The sequence below is a fragment of the Lagopus muta genome, chromosome 23, assembly GCF_023343835.1.
Source record: "Lagopus muta isolate bLagMut1 chromosome 23, bLagMut1 primary, whole genome shotgun sequence".
Lineage (NCBI taxonomy): Eukaryota > Metazoa > Chordata > Aves > Galliformes > Phasianidae > Lagopus > Lagopus muta.
In genome coordinates this window covers 1,102,123-1,118,535 of record NC_064455.1, presented here as the reverse complement: position 1 = coordinate 1,118,535, position 16,413 = coordinate 1,102,123, and the positions used below count along the sequence as shown (strand labels likewise).

Here is a 16,413-nt window from a genome sequence, read left to right as displayed (position 1 = left end):
GGGAAACGGCTGTTTGTGAGGGTGGACAGTGATAGGACAAGGGGAATGGTTTTAAATTAAGAGAAGGGAGGTTTAGGTTGGATATGAGGAGGAAGTTTTTCCCCCAGAGGGTGGTGAGGCACTGGAACAGGTTGCCCAAGGAGGCTGTGGATGCCCCATCCCTGTAGGCATTCAAGGCCAGGCTGGATGTGGCTCTGGGCAGCCTGGGCTGCTGGTTGGCGACCTGCACACAGCAGGGGTTCGAAGTGGATGAGCACTGTGCTCCTTTGCAACCCAGGCCATTCTATGATTCTATGATTCATTATATGATCTCTGGACTGGGCTGCAGCAAAGCATGTTGACCCACTCCACCCTCAGTCATTGCTGCCCTTCATGGTCTCACATCGCAGAGTTACTCATAAACATTAGACTTGAAATGGCTTTTGATGAGATTATTTTCACACATGAAATGACTCATTGACAGATGCACATACAGAAGGCACAGGCTGGTCACGGGCTTTCCAGCTCCTCTAAAACCAAAGACCCCAGATGGGATCCAGACCCCATCCTGAACATTCAGAGCTGGACCATGGCCATGCCACAGGGCCAGCTGCTCTTGGCACGGTCAGGAACTCTTGTTCCATTCTAACCTGAGAGCCAGCAGGGCTAAACCTGAGCAGAAATCCAAAAATCACCACAGGTTATAGGAAGATTCCCAGGAAAAGAAATGAAAAAGCAAAAGGCTGCAATTAGCTTAGAACAGAACTAAAGAGCAAGTGACTCTTATTTTCCTTTAGCTCTTATTACTGACCCAAAGAATAACTTACTCCTATTGTCTGATTAAATTCATTTTTCCCATTACATAGGAGGAAATATCTACTGACAGTTCATTCCCGGAGGATTTAATGGGCCTAATGCTGTTAGCCCATCCAGCAGTTCTTCAGAGCATCTTTCCCACCATGCCTTCTGCTGCCAGCAATTCGATTAAATGATTTTAAATCTGCATCCTTCTCTTGAAAATGTGTTGGTGCACACACATCCATTATGAAGGTACAGAAAACTCTGTGCAGTGTCACTGCAAAAGCACTCAGACAAATGCCATGGACAGAGCTGAATAAGAGCAGTGAGAATACTTTCCATTATTGTGAACAAAAAGCGGAAGGTGAAGCAAAACCCTGCTACTTAATAATGCCAGGCAAATAAAAAAGAAAAAAAGAAAAAATTATACCTTAATCTTGCAGCTTTCTTACAAAACAAATTTGTTTGAACTCAGCAAGTGTGAAGGACCCAAACGTACTACGCAATCAGTTTAACAACCCACAGAGGTTGTGAGTAAATGTTGGTTTTACCTTCTGAACATGGCACCACGGGCACAGCTCAATTAATTCCTGAAGCACGTGCTATACACAAACATCCCAACTGTCTGCTGAGCCCTGCTTAGAGGCTTGGCTATCAGCTTCTGATGCACTCACAGAAGGTTTCACCCAATGGGATGAGCACAGCATCAGTTCCTGGGCAGGGCAGGAGGCTGTCAGTGCCCACAGGCAGTCCCCTGCCACTGCCCCACTGTTCCCAAGGCCTGCTGACACAGTGACATCTGCCCAACAGCACACTGCAGGGCACCATCCAAACCCTCTCGCCCCAAAACCAAAAGCCATAGGGTTCGTATACCCATCATGGATTCACCCTCCCCTGCAAATCCGGCAAAGAAACAACCTAACATCATTCTAATTGCTTCCAGCACTCTAATGAGCCAGGTCAGTCTGCTGGCTGCTTCCTTCTCCCTCCTGCTTTGCTTTACCTTCCATTGACTTGCAGGGAGGGCTGTTAATTTTTGCATTTTGCAACAAAAAAGCCTCAAACGCAAGTTGGGCACACACTGCTTCAAAACAGGGCTGAGCCCCATGGCTGTGGGGCTCGGTGCTGGTGCTGAGCCTGTAGCCCCAGTGTGCCTGAGGGCACCTACTCCATTTGCTGTTGACCAAAGCATTTAATTGCATGTCCCCAAGTGCACGTGCAGGCTCCTGCAGGCGTTGCTTGGGGAACGCAAGGAAAATCTGGCTCTGGCACAGTGTTGCTCTATTTTACCTTCTTTACTGCTCAAAAAACATTTGGCCGTTGCTGAAGAGAGCCAGGCTAGACGCATACATTACAGCCTGCTCCAGAAATAGCACATGCTGGCTTGCACAATTTTTGCAGCTAAAAGTCTTCCTTTCAGCTCAGCAGCCTGTCCCCAGCCACGGAGTGCTCCAGGGAAGGCAAAGTGCAGCCCCAGAGCTGTAGGATGAATCATCCTGGGAAGGCTTCCTGATGCTGAGTGCAGGTGAACAAAGCAGGAAGCCAGTGAAATCATTAAGGAGCCTTCATGCAAACCAAAAACCATGGTTGGTATCAGGAGGCATGAACCAAGCACTTGACTGGAGCATGTGCATCACATATACATCACACCCATACCCCTCCTGCAGCACCTCCAGAAGGCATCCAGCTCCAGAGAGATGGATCCAGCTTACCACGTGCTTCCAGACTGCACAGATCCAATCTGCCCATACATTCACATGTCTGGGAATTCTATACCTCCAGCAATCCAGCTGCAGCTGGTTTCTGGTCTACTGCATATCTAGAAATCCCCAGACAACGGTCAGAAACTTTTTTTCTCCACTCCCTCAACACAACACCTGCATGGGAAAAGAAGTTCTAGGGTATCCTAGACATTGCTGTTTGCACTGAAGTCCTCACAGGATCACAAGCGTTTGGATCACAGGGAGACAACGCACTGCCTGCAAGAGGGAAGCAGAACTCCCTGCCTTCCTCTGGTCTTGTTTTAAGACAAGTCTGGCTTTCAGATGCAGGCAAGATGAAGACCAGAGCGCAAGGGCTGACACACACGTGTCATCTGGTTGCTGTGCACCCCCTGCTTCCCCTTTCCCTGCAAGAAAACGCTTTTCTGGGGGGAAGACAACACTGCTGAGAGCACCCTCATCACTCAGAGAACACAGCAAAATACAGAGTATTAGCATTCGACCTGCTGCAGGGGACAAATGCCACTGAATAGATATCACAAATATCTTAACCGATGGTTACAGCTATAGGATAAGGCTTCCCATAGCTAATACAGGTCTTTGCTGTCAACGCCTCCTGCTCTTAGCAGTGTCTGGATGTTGCTGTGCAGGTTACAGCACTATTTTGAGTTGGAGGCTGCAGGTCCAACTGCTCACCTGCGATTTGTGCTTTGCTGCTGCCGGTGCTCCAAGGACACCAAGAGCAGCATTCCCATGACAGCTGTGCTTCGTCAGAGCTGGATGGGCTGTGGCAAACACCAGAAGAGCAGCAGAGCCTCTCTTGCCCTACTGAGGCCTTACACACCATGGTAATTAACCCAGATGTTTTCCTTTGCATACCTGAATTAGAACATTTTTTTAGGGGAAAAGCAGTAATCTGAAGGCAGCTGTTTGCCTCCCGGACTACAGCACAACTTAGGTGCTTTGCAACCCGGAAAACAGAGTCCAACATTTCTTAAAAGTCCTGGCTGGTTGTTATAGCAACATATGCATGTGTGTATGCGTGTGCATGTAAAACAGACTCAGACCCAGGTTGTCACGGGCAACACGAGTCAGCTCCGGAGCAGAACTAAACTTGCTGCCTCGCCTGGTGTCACCCAAAGGCAGCAGCCAGCCCCGAAGGGATGGAGCTGGGAAATATCCCCATGTCCCACAGCCCGTGCCAGCTGCTGGCACAGAGCTCGCAGCCGTCTCGCAGCTGATTCAGCTCCTTAAGAAGAGGGTAATTTTCTTTATCCAGTTCGCTTCCTCCTCCCTCGCAGGCTGCCACAGCACCTTAACCCAGCTGGGTAAGACAAGCTCATGGCTCCCTCCCAAACAGATGGCTGCAAGGAAGGTCCAAAAATAATCTAACCCATTTGCCTGTGCATTCAGAGCCTGCTCTGCTGATTGGCAGACCCTCTGGAGACCACCAGAAGAAGCAGATGGTCAAGACATGAGATCAGAGCTGGAGAAGGAGATGTCAATCTCCGGGATGCAGTGCCAGGCTCGGGGACGTGGCAGGGAGCAGGCGAGGTACGCGGTCCCGTAAGGACAGCGTGTGAGTAATGAGGCTGGCTGCAAAGTCTGGGGTTTGCTTTAAGAAAAAATAATAATAATAATAACACATTGCACAGCCTCATCATGCTACAGGAGTCAGCCCTTGTATTGCTGCACCCCTGGAAGGCAGCTGAGTCTCTGCCGGCCTCCCCATCAATCTCCCAAGCAGAGGTCGGCAAAGAACAAAGTGAAAGAGAAACAAAAGCAGGGCAACTCAGGAAATCACAATGCTTGCAATTCCTCTGGTGGCAGGCTTTGCAGTAAGCCTATTTTTCTGGGTTAAAAACATATTTATATTTAACATGCTTTCCTGGGGCCTGGGCTACCACCTGATACAACAGAACAGAGTACCAGGAAAGTAGTAGTGAAATGATACCTCCATCCCCTTACGCATGACACCTCTATTACACACATTTTTGGCCAAATGTCTCAGGGTGATGCAATTCCACAGCATCCTCTGCACAGTACTGCAATGGTCCTTGAGCCCACTTGGGGTGAGGGATGCAGTCAACGCAGAGGAGGCTGTGGAAGGGAGAGTTTAGCTTGATTAGCACCCAGCACACCTACAGAGAGGAGAGACCTTGGGTCTGGAACACCTCCCAGGGGAGATGGTGGGAGACTATTAGTGCAGCAGGCACTGAGCTGGGCAAAACCTACAAAGTTGAGGAGTGGATTTGACACAATGCATCTCCTCCACCCCAGCGTCAGGGTTTTGGCAACCCCATTCCTCAGCACACTCCTCTGTGGCAAATTAGAATTTCTTCATCTGTGTTCATTCCTACAGCAAATCCTCATTCTGTCTATATCATCAATGCTATCAAACAACATTATGTTCTTCCCCTGCCCTGCTATATGGGCTTTGTTTCCCTCTCTCCAGTGCTGTCAGGGCACAGCTCTGTTGATCTCCCCATCCACAGTGCAAGCCTCTCACATCCACAGCTTTACAGCTACACTGTAAGGCACTAGACTACTCCGTACAGCTGCAGTTCAACCCATGTCAACACTGAATATTTTCATTTGTGATTTACTTGATACATTTACTGTCAGTGCAGAGTCCTGCACTGGAAACAGAAAGCCTTATTGTTGTAAAATCCAAAGCAAAAGCATCAGGAATCCCCTCCACCTCCCAAATCCTCCTACCAACTTCTGAGGCCAAAACAATATTTCAGCATCGTTCAAAAGGCACGTGGGCTTTGGACAGACATCTTTGAAAAAAAATATATATATTTATATAGAATGGTCCCTTCCAACCCCTACGATTCTGTGATATATATATATGTATATACATATATATATTATATATACATATATATAACATTTTTAAGTAAGTGTCTGTGTATAAGGAATGCCCAGGCATACCACCCCAAATTGCCAGCTGTACACATCAGAAGCATCCCTGGAGCTCCTGCTGCAAAGCATCCCCACACTGCCCCATGCCCACGCTGGGCACTGACAGCACTTTGAGAGCCTCTCTGCAAATAAAACCACCATGAATCCAAGAATGTAGACGTTTGTTACCCCACTGCTTTCTTTTTTAACCTGTGGTGCAATGTTGCTGTAAGAAATTGAATCCTTGAGCGTAAAGTATGTGTTACAGCGCTGCCTTATACAGCAGCAAAGTGATTAATTAAAATTTACAAGAGCAATCCAAATGCCTAAACATGTTTCTTGGCGGCAGCTCCCAGGACCCACTGCCAATAACATCTCGAGCTAATGACAGCCCCAAAGTCAACCTCTGGGAGCCATGAAGAGCCTCTGAGCTCAGCCAGTTGGTAACAGGAGAACGGAGAGCTCCGCGATTCCTCAGGAAAACAAAGCACGTGAAGGCAGCAGGGGCTGGGATGGTTGGCTCGCGCTATCCCAAGTCACAAATGCTGGCCCTGGCCCAGGTTTGAACTGAAAACGCCGCGTAAAAAAGGGACAGAGCCAAGTTTGCATCCAACCGCGGGAGCTGAGTGCTTCCAGGCAGCGCCTAACGCTGCGCACAAAGCAAACCACTCCCTGGGAGAGCTTCTTCTCAGAGCTCCAGAGGACGCAGACGTTGCTCACGCTCCTTCCCCACCACCCCCAAATCCATCAGCAGAATATAATCCAATAACTCGATACTTTGGGTAACCTTTGAAAACCCAAAACTGCAACTTCCCAAAGGCAATCGTCAAGTTAGAGCCAAGGAGGTAAAGCCGGGGTTAAAGTTGTTGATTTAAATGGAAAAAACAGTCGGGAAAATATCACAGTCAGCTGTGGCAGCTTTACAGAGGTGCAATCCATCGGAGCCGGTCTGGTCAGTGGGAACTGGTTGCATAAATCAAACAAATGAGAGTGGAGAGACTCCTTAACGGCGGCTGCACCGCGTTAGGCTCTTAACAACAGGTTCCCTTTGCAGCAAATAAATGCAAAACTTTTAGCGTGCTGAACTCAGCCACACCACCTCTTCACCTCCCTTTATTTCAGTGTCATCACGAAATGATTTCATTGTTTTCAAAGCACGCTGGTTGCTCACTGGTAATGACTTCACCGCCGCCGAATAAACATCGCAACGATGACTGGGAATTGTGGAAACACAACTCATCTATAACTTTCTTTTAGACACTTAAATTAGTACGGATCAACTCGGTCCTCCTGGAATAATAATTTCAGCAGCGGTGTCAAAAAGCAAATGAGAAACAAAATGCCTTACCCCAAGTGAAAGTAGTGCTGCTGTCCAACCACTCCTCTAACGAGCTCTCCAGCTCTCCCCCTCCAAATGGAAGTTTGTCATGGCACACGTCCTGCTTTCAGGAAGTAGATTTTTACAGCTCTCATGACAATTTCCTTTGTTCTGCCAAGCTACACGCACCTGAAAATCGTCATCTGCACTTACTGAGGACTCAATAAGTCTGACTGCCCAGTGCCCAGCTTACCAAACACTTGAGACAGGAGCTTCTCCTCCAGTCCCTTCTACTGACCCACGATAGTGCCACAGTTTCCATTGGTCATAATATTGAGCAATGGCTCCTCTCGCTCTGAAGAGCCCAACAAGTATCATTCAACCCTCGTGCAAATGAGATAGGGGAGATGTTGTGCAAGATCAGCTCCAGCACAACTGGGAACAGAATCCAGGGCTGATTTAATCCAGCAAATCACCCCAGCCAGACACATACAGGCTGTGCCACCTGCCATGCTGGACCACCTCTCCATAAGGCCTTTTCTTTACTTTTTTTCTTTTTTTCTTTTTTTTGCCACTGTGCTGGGAAGGAGCTGCGTAAGCTAATTAGTAAATGTGACCTGCCATCCCCTATACAATCATAGAAGCATAGAAGCACCAAGGTTGGAAAACACGTGTAAGATCAGCCAGCCCAACCATCCATCGCTAATATTTCCCACTAAACCGTGGCCCTCGGTGCTCCCTGAAAGATCAGCTCCTGAGGAGGGTATGGCTCTTTCAGCACTGCTTCTCATTGCTTTTTCTAAAAATCTTCAGAAGCGAGAGACGAGCTTTAATTAAAGAATGTTTATTTGCAAAGCTGAGAAATGCCAAAATTACAGCTGGCTCTACAAGCTTAATTTGTTCCATTGTGCATTTGAACAGGGTTTTCGGCAGATGAAGAGGTATCTTTTGTATTAATTTTTTCCTTTTTCTTTCCCCCTCCTTTTTTCTTTTTTTTGCTTTTTATGTACGTGTTACAGGACTTCTGCCCTGCTCTGCTCCTGGATGGCCAATGAACAGAGCAGAGCAAGCCAAGAAACCAAAGCTGGTGCTATGTTCTATCAGACAAGGCTGCCCTATTATCTAGAGTATCTTAATGTTCTTTTAATGTTGTTTTCATGCAATTGCACTTAAATTGTCAGATAATCCAATTCAAATGGGAATAGTTCCTCTCCTAAACCACAGTTCATTGTCCTTAAAGCCCAGGGCCTGCTCAGGGGAGAGAAGCACTAATGACCGACAGCTGGGCGCTTACATGTTTTTTCCCAGTGGGTTTTTAACTCTGTTCCCAGTAGGCTTTTTAACTCTTTGATTACACACACTGACCATTGCATTAAAATTTATGGCCTTATTAGGGAACAATTTCTTCCCCGAAAGATTGGTGATGCATTGGCAGAGGTTGCCCAGGAATCACCGTCCCACTGAGGGATGCATGGTGGGGATGGGTTGGGGTTGGACTCAGTGATCTTAGAGGTCTTTTCCAATCTTAATGAGTCTATGAAAATCCAGTGCGGCCACTGATTCAGCAAAACCATCAACTGCCCAGAGCTCAGATCTTGTCCATAACCTCCACATTTAGCAGCAGCTCGGTTGCACAAGCGCAGATCCTGGATGTGACTAAGTGCATGACATAAGTCCTGTTACTTGGGTGTCAACAACATTGCAGAATTTGTCTATCTATAGATTCAAAATCATGCCTGATGTTACTAAGTATCTGCATGTCTTCACTTGTGGTGGTTTTCACTGTATTTTCATGCATGGTTTCTTAAAACAAGGGGAAAAGTAGCATCAAGTACAATCAGATAGGACCATCCCGTAGAGCAGAGGGGCTGGGAGCTGAGCCCAGGGATGCTGTGACCCAGAAGGGACATGGGAACTTGGGAAGCAGCTCCATGCCATGGAAGGAAACCCTCAGCAAGGAGGAGCTTCAAGTATTAGCATGCTTTGCCTTGATCTGGCGATACGAGTGGTGCAGATACCCATCTGCAAAGCCCATTCGTGGTCTTTCCTCCAGTCTTCTCCTTGGATGCCTGAACACGAAACTAAAGCTCTGGAGGAACAGAGCTCTGGGAACCTCATTCTTTGACTACTGGGCCCCAGGAAGCCTGGGTAAACTGGGTACCCAGCCTTCACCTTTGAAAGGTGGCACAGCCAGAGCTGGAGAAGCTTAAATTCAGCACAAATCTGGATCCTGACACCATAGCCTGATAAATACCTGGGCAAAGAAAACTTTACGAGGGCAAACAGCTACAGGAGATGAAAACAGCTGTTGATCACAACAGTAGTTCATCACGATGGTGATTCTCCTTGCGTTCTGTCTTTCCACATAGAATAGCACAATGGTTTGAGATGCAAGGGACCATAAAGACGATCCAGCCCAAACCCTCTGTCATGGATAGGGACATTTTCCACTCACTCAAGTTGCCCAAAAATGTCTCAGAAGCCTCCAATTCCTTCCCATAGCCCTTAGCTCTGGGGAAATCCCTCTGCTCCAAGCAGGACCTGGGGGGTCCCCACTGCCCACCCCTCCTGTGCACTGCCAGGTAGGAGCACTGGCATTTATCACTCCTTTACAAGGGTACCATGTCAGGAGACCCATTTAAGCTCCATTATAACTCCTTGTGACTGACAAGCAGAGAGTAATGAGTGTCATTGCCTGAGGAAGGCCAGATGCAAAGGAAGCTCTAAATAGACCTGTCAGAGGGATGCTAAAGAGACTCATACATCAGCTAAACCAGCACCTGATACATAAAAATCTTTTAATCTATCGCTGTTTCAATTTTAAATGTTTACCAAGGCCCAGCATCTATAATGCTGCACAGGTAAGATTTTTTTCACTTTGTAAATAATTCCAATCACCCTTCTAAGTGTACGCATGGATTTCTTTTCATGAAAAACAAGGAAAAGAGGAGGAGAAAAGGAGCGGCAGGCTGCCAGAGATCCGAATGCTTCAGTAGCTGACAAAAGACAAGAGAATTTGGGCTGATTTTCTCTTTTTTTTTTCCCTCCTCTTTGGAATGATGAATTCACAAGTTGTTATGGGAACTAGCAGCACAGATGATGCCCCAAAGGAGCACTGAAGAACGCCTATAGGATCTGGAGGGATAATAATGTAGCACAGACGTCTGTAATGTATATGGCCTTCTCCAAAACTGGATGACAAATGTAACCCAACGCTCACAGCGCACACTGTGTGTGCCAGCAGGAACCCATGCAGCACATCAGCCCCAAACTATGTGGCTACAGTCCTTGCTGGGGCGGCTCTGGCCCCATCCCAGCCGTCAGGACAGCATCCCTCCTTGTTTGTTTATTTACTTTGACAACACATTCATTTTCCTTCCCGCTACCTCACATTTTCCAGGACCTCTGTGCTCGCAGACTGCTGTACTGCTGGGGATGGGGGGAGGGAGGCAGCTGGCACCTGCACCCGCAGGGCTGGGGATGTGAGCAAGGGACACACAGGGCTCAGGTTTTCCCCTCTGGAAGGTGGCCGAAGCCACAGCTCTGTGCAGACAACACAAGCTCTTCTCCTTCCTTCCAGCCTCCCCTCAGTGCAGGGTGGGGAGGGATTGGACCTTCAGCACAGCTGATGGCTTTCCCAGCACCGAGCAAGCAAAAGCCCTTGGGTTGTTTTCTAAATGGGAAGATTTTGTTTGGGAACACCTTCGCGCCCGATTGCTTCCTCAATGAGTTATAACACAGGCTGTGAGGAAGAGCAGAGCTCATATTCCATGGGTCACACCTAAACCCAGGGTTTACAGATAGAGCAGGTTAATTGGATCTATAGGGGATACCCAAAACCTAGACAAATGCGAATTACAGCAGTCATGCGATGGTCTCAACTTCAGATAGCATTTGTAGCACACATGACAGCATATACTGGTCAGATTAAGAACATTCTCCAGCTCAAATGGATGGGTCAGAGCACCACAGCCATGCAGCATCCCTGGGATGAGCCCAGGGAAACTAGGAGCTTCCAGAGCAAGACTGACACGTGCATGGCTTGAAAAGCACTCAGCATGCAGAGTGTTGCCATGGAAGATGCAGGATCCCAGCAGGAGCCCTGAGACGTTGCTGAGCTCTGTGAAATGCAGTCTGAGAAGCACTGCCAGCACTCAGCCCCACCTGCATAGCCCTGAACCTGTCCCCATGCTGCGGAATGACAGCCTACAAGACATCCTGAGGCCAGGGGAAAATGCTAAATGACGTTCAGTCCAACTCCAGTGTCCCACCTGCACTTTCAGGCCATCAGCCTGCGGTTTGCCAGCTGTCCTTTCGGTGTGTGCCAGGAGAGGGCTCTTGGTTTCCTTCTCCTTTGTAACCTTCAGCACACCAAAACTTACAGACTGCATCAAAAGGGCAGAAAATGACATGTTCCCTGCATCACAAGCTTGCAGAAGCCACGCTAGGGAGCCACATTTACTTGTGCAGAGGACAGAATCATTAGTGATTCTGGTGGGTTTTTTTGTTTTTTTTTTATTAATGTGCTAAAGGACCTTTCCTAAAGCCTGGGAGAAGTGGAGAACTGAGGGCTTTTAACACAGTACCTGCAGTTTGCATTTACCCAGTGATTTTCTGGAGCCTTTTGCCAAATGTCTGGCTGTGCTCTTCCAGAAGGTAATAAAAAGCCTGCACCGTGTTTTCTCTGCAGAACCACTTAATGGGGTTAGGAGGTTTGTTCTCAATTTCACATTAACTCCATGCATATTCTCAGTGCTTGCTGTGCTCTCCTCTCTGCCCTACGCTCTGAGCCCTTCCATGCACTTCCCACCACTTCTATTCCATTCTTCTAGAAAGAGAATTATAAAACAAATGTGGAAATTTCATTCTAGATGGGGTTCAAATGGTAAATCAGCATCTCCCCACCACAGCTCCATGTGAGCACATTGAATACAACCTTGGCACCCACACTACTCAGGAGTTGCACTCAATGACCCTTGTGATTCCTTCCCAACTTCGGATATCCCGTGACTGCAGGATGCTAAGATCCATAGTCCTCAGTCCCTTTCTTCTGGAGGGTAAGGACAAGCTAAAATAAAACATAATGCTTGGAAATCCAGTGTTCAGCCATTTCCCTAACCAAAATTTGTTCTGCTGTAGATGAGTTCCCCATGTTGATGCGCTGCTGTGCCTTTGGGCATGCCAGCTGTAAAAGGACAAGAGGAAGAGCTGCCCCAAGGAAAGGAAATGCCCAAGGAAAGGAAGCTGTGCAGGTCATTTCCAGCTCTACCGGACATCCAGGGCTACCAAGACACTCCTCCATTCTCAGACACAAGGCTTTATCCAAGCGCATCAGGCTTTTTTTACGAGCCCAATTTATCACTAGAGACAGTAGTTAGTGAAAGGGTATTAAACTGTGCACAGAGGAAAATCAAACAGTCTTCAGAAAGCAGCCTGGCCCTTGAGAGTAAGGGTATTAATGAGGGATTTAAATGCTTCTGTTTGATTGCAGTGCCTCTGCTATAAACAGGACAGCAATGTGTCACCCCGGGCACCGACCCCCTCTTAATTATACCTGCTGCACTGCGCGGATCATAAAGTAAAAGGGAAGGAAAGGCAGCTCATAAATCACTTCCTTTATCACTGCGGGTATCGCATGAAGAGGACTGAAAGGAAAACCGAGAGCTGAGATCCGGGGTGCAACCTACAGTTTGCACTGATAATGCCCAGCAGTCTGCGGGGACGCTGCACTCCCTTGGAAGTGCTCCAGAGCAGCACATGCTCCCTCCTGCCCTCTGCCCCATCCCAGCCCATGCAAAGCCCAGCACCGCAGTGCCCTTCCACCTGCAAAGCAGCTTTGTGCTCCTTCCAAAAACTCAACACAAAGAGGACAGACAGGCTTCCATCTGACTGTTCTCAAAGTCGGGATGAAGGAAGAGTTTCAGTGCTGCCTTCCAAGCAGCCCTTTGTAGAGATGGGAGGATGGGTAAAAATAACTTGTAATTAGAGTCTAATGAATCAGCACCAGTTGTCTAGCCAACAGCACACAGCTCCCATGTGCTCGCTCGTCGCCTGATGTTCCTTTCATCATGCAGGAGCAGCATGCTGGAGGATTCATGCTCACTGCCCCCACAAATGCTTCTCCTTGCACTTGCAAGGCTCAAACTCCATTTCATCCCAGATAGAAATGGGACACAGCATTACCTGATGAGGAAGCCCAAGCCACCAGCAAGCCTGCCCCGCTCTTAGAGCTGCTACACCTGGAAGCACATGAAAGCAGCTTCAGCTCACCCTGCCTTACCCATTTGCAAAGGTTTGCTGCAGCCAAGAATCGAGCTTCGTCAGCAAGGCCAAGCATTCTCTGTGGCACAGTGGGAATCAATTCAAACTACCCCAAAATTCCTTGGCAGCAAGCCCTGGGCTTCACGGCTGCATTAACTGAGTGCAATTCCACAAAATGCTTCTCATTCCCACCCTGCCTTCAAAATACCCACACACAGCTCGGTGCCAGCGTGCTTTGGGACACGGCTCTGCAGGGGAAGGAGGACACCATGGCTTCCTATAGGGTGGTGGAAATAAGGAGGCACAAGAGACGCATCTTGCCACAGCTGAAGTAACGAGCGCTCTGTGATATGGGAATCAAACCCCGGATGGATGCAGAGCAAATCTGCAACATTTGCAAGGAGAAAAAAAAAGATGCACTTGTTCTAACTGCATATTCCTCCTGAGATATGGAAATTAAGCTGGACTTTTTTCCTTCTTTCATCCTAATAAATTTTGTATTAGAGCCCATTTCTAAATCTTTCATTTAGCTCGAGGTTTCAGCTAAGCCAGAAGAGAAAATGGATTTTCAACTGAGAGCACAACCAAAAAATAAAACGAAGATCAAGTTTGGTTAGGAAAGAACAGAAAGAGTTGTGAAAAAACGTTGCTTTGTTGACTTCCACTTTGCTTTATAAATATCAAGACTGACAAAACATCAGAAGCTGCTCTTGCTGGAGATGAACTGAGCATTTTCAGTCCACGTCCACATCCAACACAGGTCAACCAACTGATGACATGCTCGTGGCCATGGCCCAAACTCCTATTCCTGATTTCAACCCCTTCCTTTCAGCTCTAGGCATGGGAAGGTCGTTGCCATGCCTTGGCTACAAACAGCACTATGAATGGGCACAGGCAAAAGAGAGCCCCAGGAATGTGAAAGGTCCTGATGGCCTCATCCCACTGCACAGGACAGAAAGCTGCTTCAGTGGTATTGAGGGGTGTCCTGGGGACCCCAGATTTTGGTAGACCTGAGAGTTTGGCAGATCTAATTTCCACACTCAGAGTTCAGGCTAATTCATTTCTCTTATTGTACGCAACTCTCCTGAGCCCCACCATCGTTTTTCTGAACACATTATATTCTGTACCAAATAGTATCTGAGATAACAGCCCTCTACTGCATCACATACCTCAACGTACTCTGACTGGACACACCATACCCATAGCAATGCTTTTTAGGGTTGGGTTTTTTTTCAGTCTGCTTGGTTAAGGGATGCTAAAAACGGAGCCCACGGAGAGATTTAGATAAGCATTAGCCATTAGTTACATTGCTACAAAGCACGTGGTCAAAAAAGGAAGCCTAAAATAAGCATTCAGGTTGGTTTCTCACTTTCAAGCTTGTTATCTTTGGCTAAATTCCCTGCATTTGTTTTAGAGCAAAGACCAGGTCAGAAGCTGACATCCCAGTGGAGCAAAGCATTTTTCTTTTTCTCTTCTCTCTCTTCTGATCCTCCCTTGTTCTGCAGCAGGAAGGCCACAGGCTATTTCCAGGGCAAGGATGAAGGTGAAATCCGTGCAGTGCTGCTTTTTATTGCATAGAAAACAGCACCAATAGAAGAAATTTCAGGAGCTGCTGCATGGAAGGACCAGAGCAAAACCATGTGCAGCCATGGGAGGTGGACTTCAGGGCACTTCTATAATGCCCAGTTGCAAGCTTCAGCTAAAAAGACCCAAACAAGACACTGACAAAACACCAGGTTTTGTTGGGCTATAAATTAGATTTAAATTATTCAGTTCTCTGCAAAAACCCAAGCATCACTTCCAGCACGAGTATCACACCTGATGGGCTCTGCTGGCTTTACAATGATATCTCCTTTGGGATGCAGCACCCACAGTTCCACAATTAGACACTGGTCTGCTCACTTCTCTCTTGCCTGTGTGTGTGGAAAGAGCACCCACAGGTTATGGCTGCTGGTTTGTGCACAGAGCACAGGAGGGATCCATCTGCTTGCACTGTTTCATAGCCATAGAATCGTTATGGATTATTATGAACCGTTATGATACAAGGGAACGGAGCTATGAGGGGTCTGGAGCACAGGGCTATGGGGGATGGGGTGGAGAAGAGGAGGCTCAGAGGAGATCTCACTGCCCTCTACAACTGCCTGAAAGAAGGTTGTTGCGAGGTGGGTCGCCCTCTTCTCCCGTGTCATTAGTGATGGAATGAGAGGGAACGGCCTCAAGTTGTGCCAGGGGAACGTCAGGTTGGATATTAAAAAAATTCCTTCTCCAAAAGAGTGATCAGGCACTGGGATGGGCTGCACAGGGAGGTAGAGTCAGCATTCCTGGAGGAGCTCCAGAAACATTTAGATGTGGTAAAAGGGACGTGGCTTAGTGGGGAAATACTGCTGGTAGGTGGATGGTTGGACCGGATGATCTTGGAGGTCTTTTCTAACCTTGGTGATTCTATGGTACTATGATTAACTTTGGAAAAGACCACTAGGATCATCCAGCCCAACCATGCCCACCACGCGCACTAACCGTGTCTCTCAGGGTCACATCTCCACTTTGCACTTGAGCAATTTCCAGCCAATGTCAGCACAAGTGCAGATGAGCACCAGTGCATGAAGCCTCATGTCACCGGCCAAGCCTTCAACTCTTGAAGTAACCAAGAGAACAACGGGCTAAAAATCCAGATTTGGGATTTGTTGTGCAGAACCTAAGGCCAAATAAAAGCAGCTGTTGGGAAATCTTGAGAAAAACAGAAAATCTGAGTCTGGTTAGCCCAGTTTCAGGCCAAGTTGTGACATCACGTCTCACAGGTCTCCTCACGGAATAAGATGTTCTTTTTCTGGACTAATAATAAAGAACTTTAGCCCTGAATAGAGAAGACATAATATGGGAAAACACTTGTAATGCCTTTTATGAAGATTACACGTGGCATGCCCACATCACCTCCTTCATGTGGGCTCTGTGCCTGCCTGAATGCATCCCCACATGTTGAGTGACACAATGGTGGGGTTGTTAGAGCACCAAACAGAGGAGATTAAAAAATAACACAGAAGGCGGACAGGATTTGGCCTCAAACAAGTAAGGATGGCAACGGGCAGCTCTTCTCAAAATGGGGAAGCAAAGTCAATGGAGAAAGGTCGCCCATCCTAGAAGAAGGATGGTGACAGCTCAGCCCTCAGTCCAGCAGATGATAAAAGCAAGACGACAGGGTGGAGGTGAGATGTTTGCAAGCCAGGCAAGGGATGCAGATGGACTATAACTGCTTTCACTGTATTGTAAATGCTTTGTACCTTCAAGTAATGATCTGATCTGGTTTGGTTTGAGCACCTTTTGCCACTGGCCCCGTTCCCCAGCCCATCTTGCAAGTGCTGGGCCTGCCCCCAGCTGCCCAGGAAGCTGCCACCCCCATTAGCAGTGAGGGAGGGGAGAGGTGGAGAAATG

At 47.7% G+C, this 16,413-nt stretch overlaps 1 protein-coding gene across 4 annotated transcripts in view; it reads right to left on the bottom strand.

Annotated features, from left to right (window-relative positions):
• Positions 1 to 16,413, bottom strand: part of HIVEP3 (HIVEP zinc finger 3) — a 224,046-nt gene that overhangs the window by 117,666 nt on the left and 89,967 nt on the right. The window lies entirely within an intron of this gene.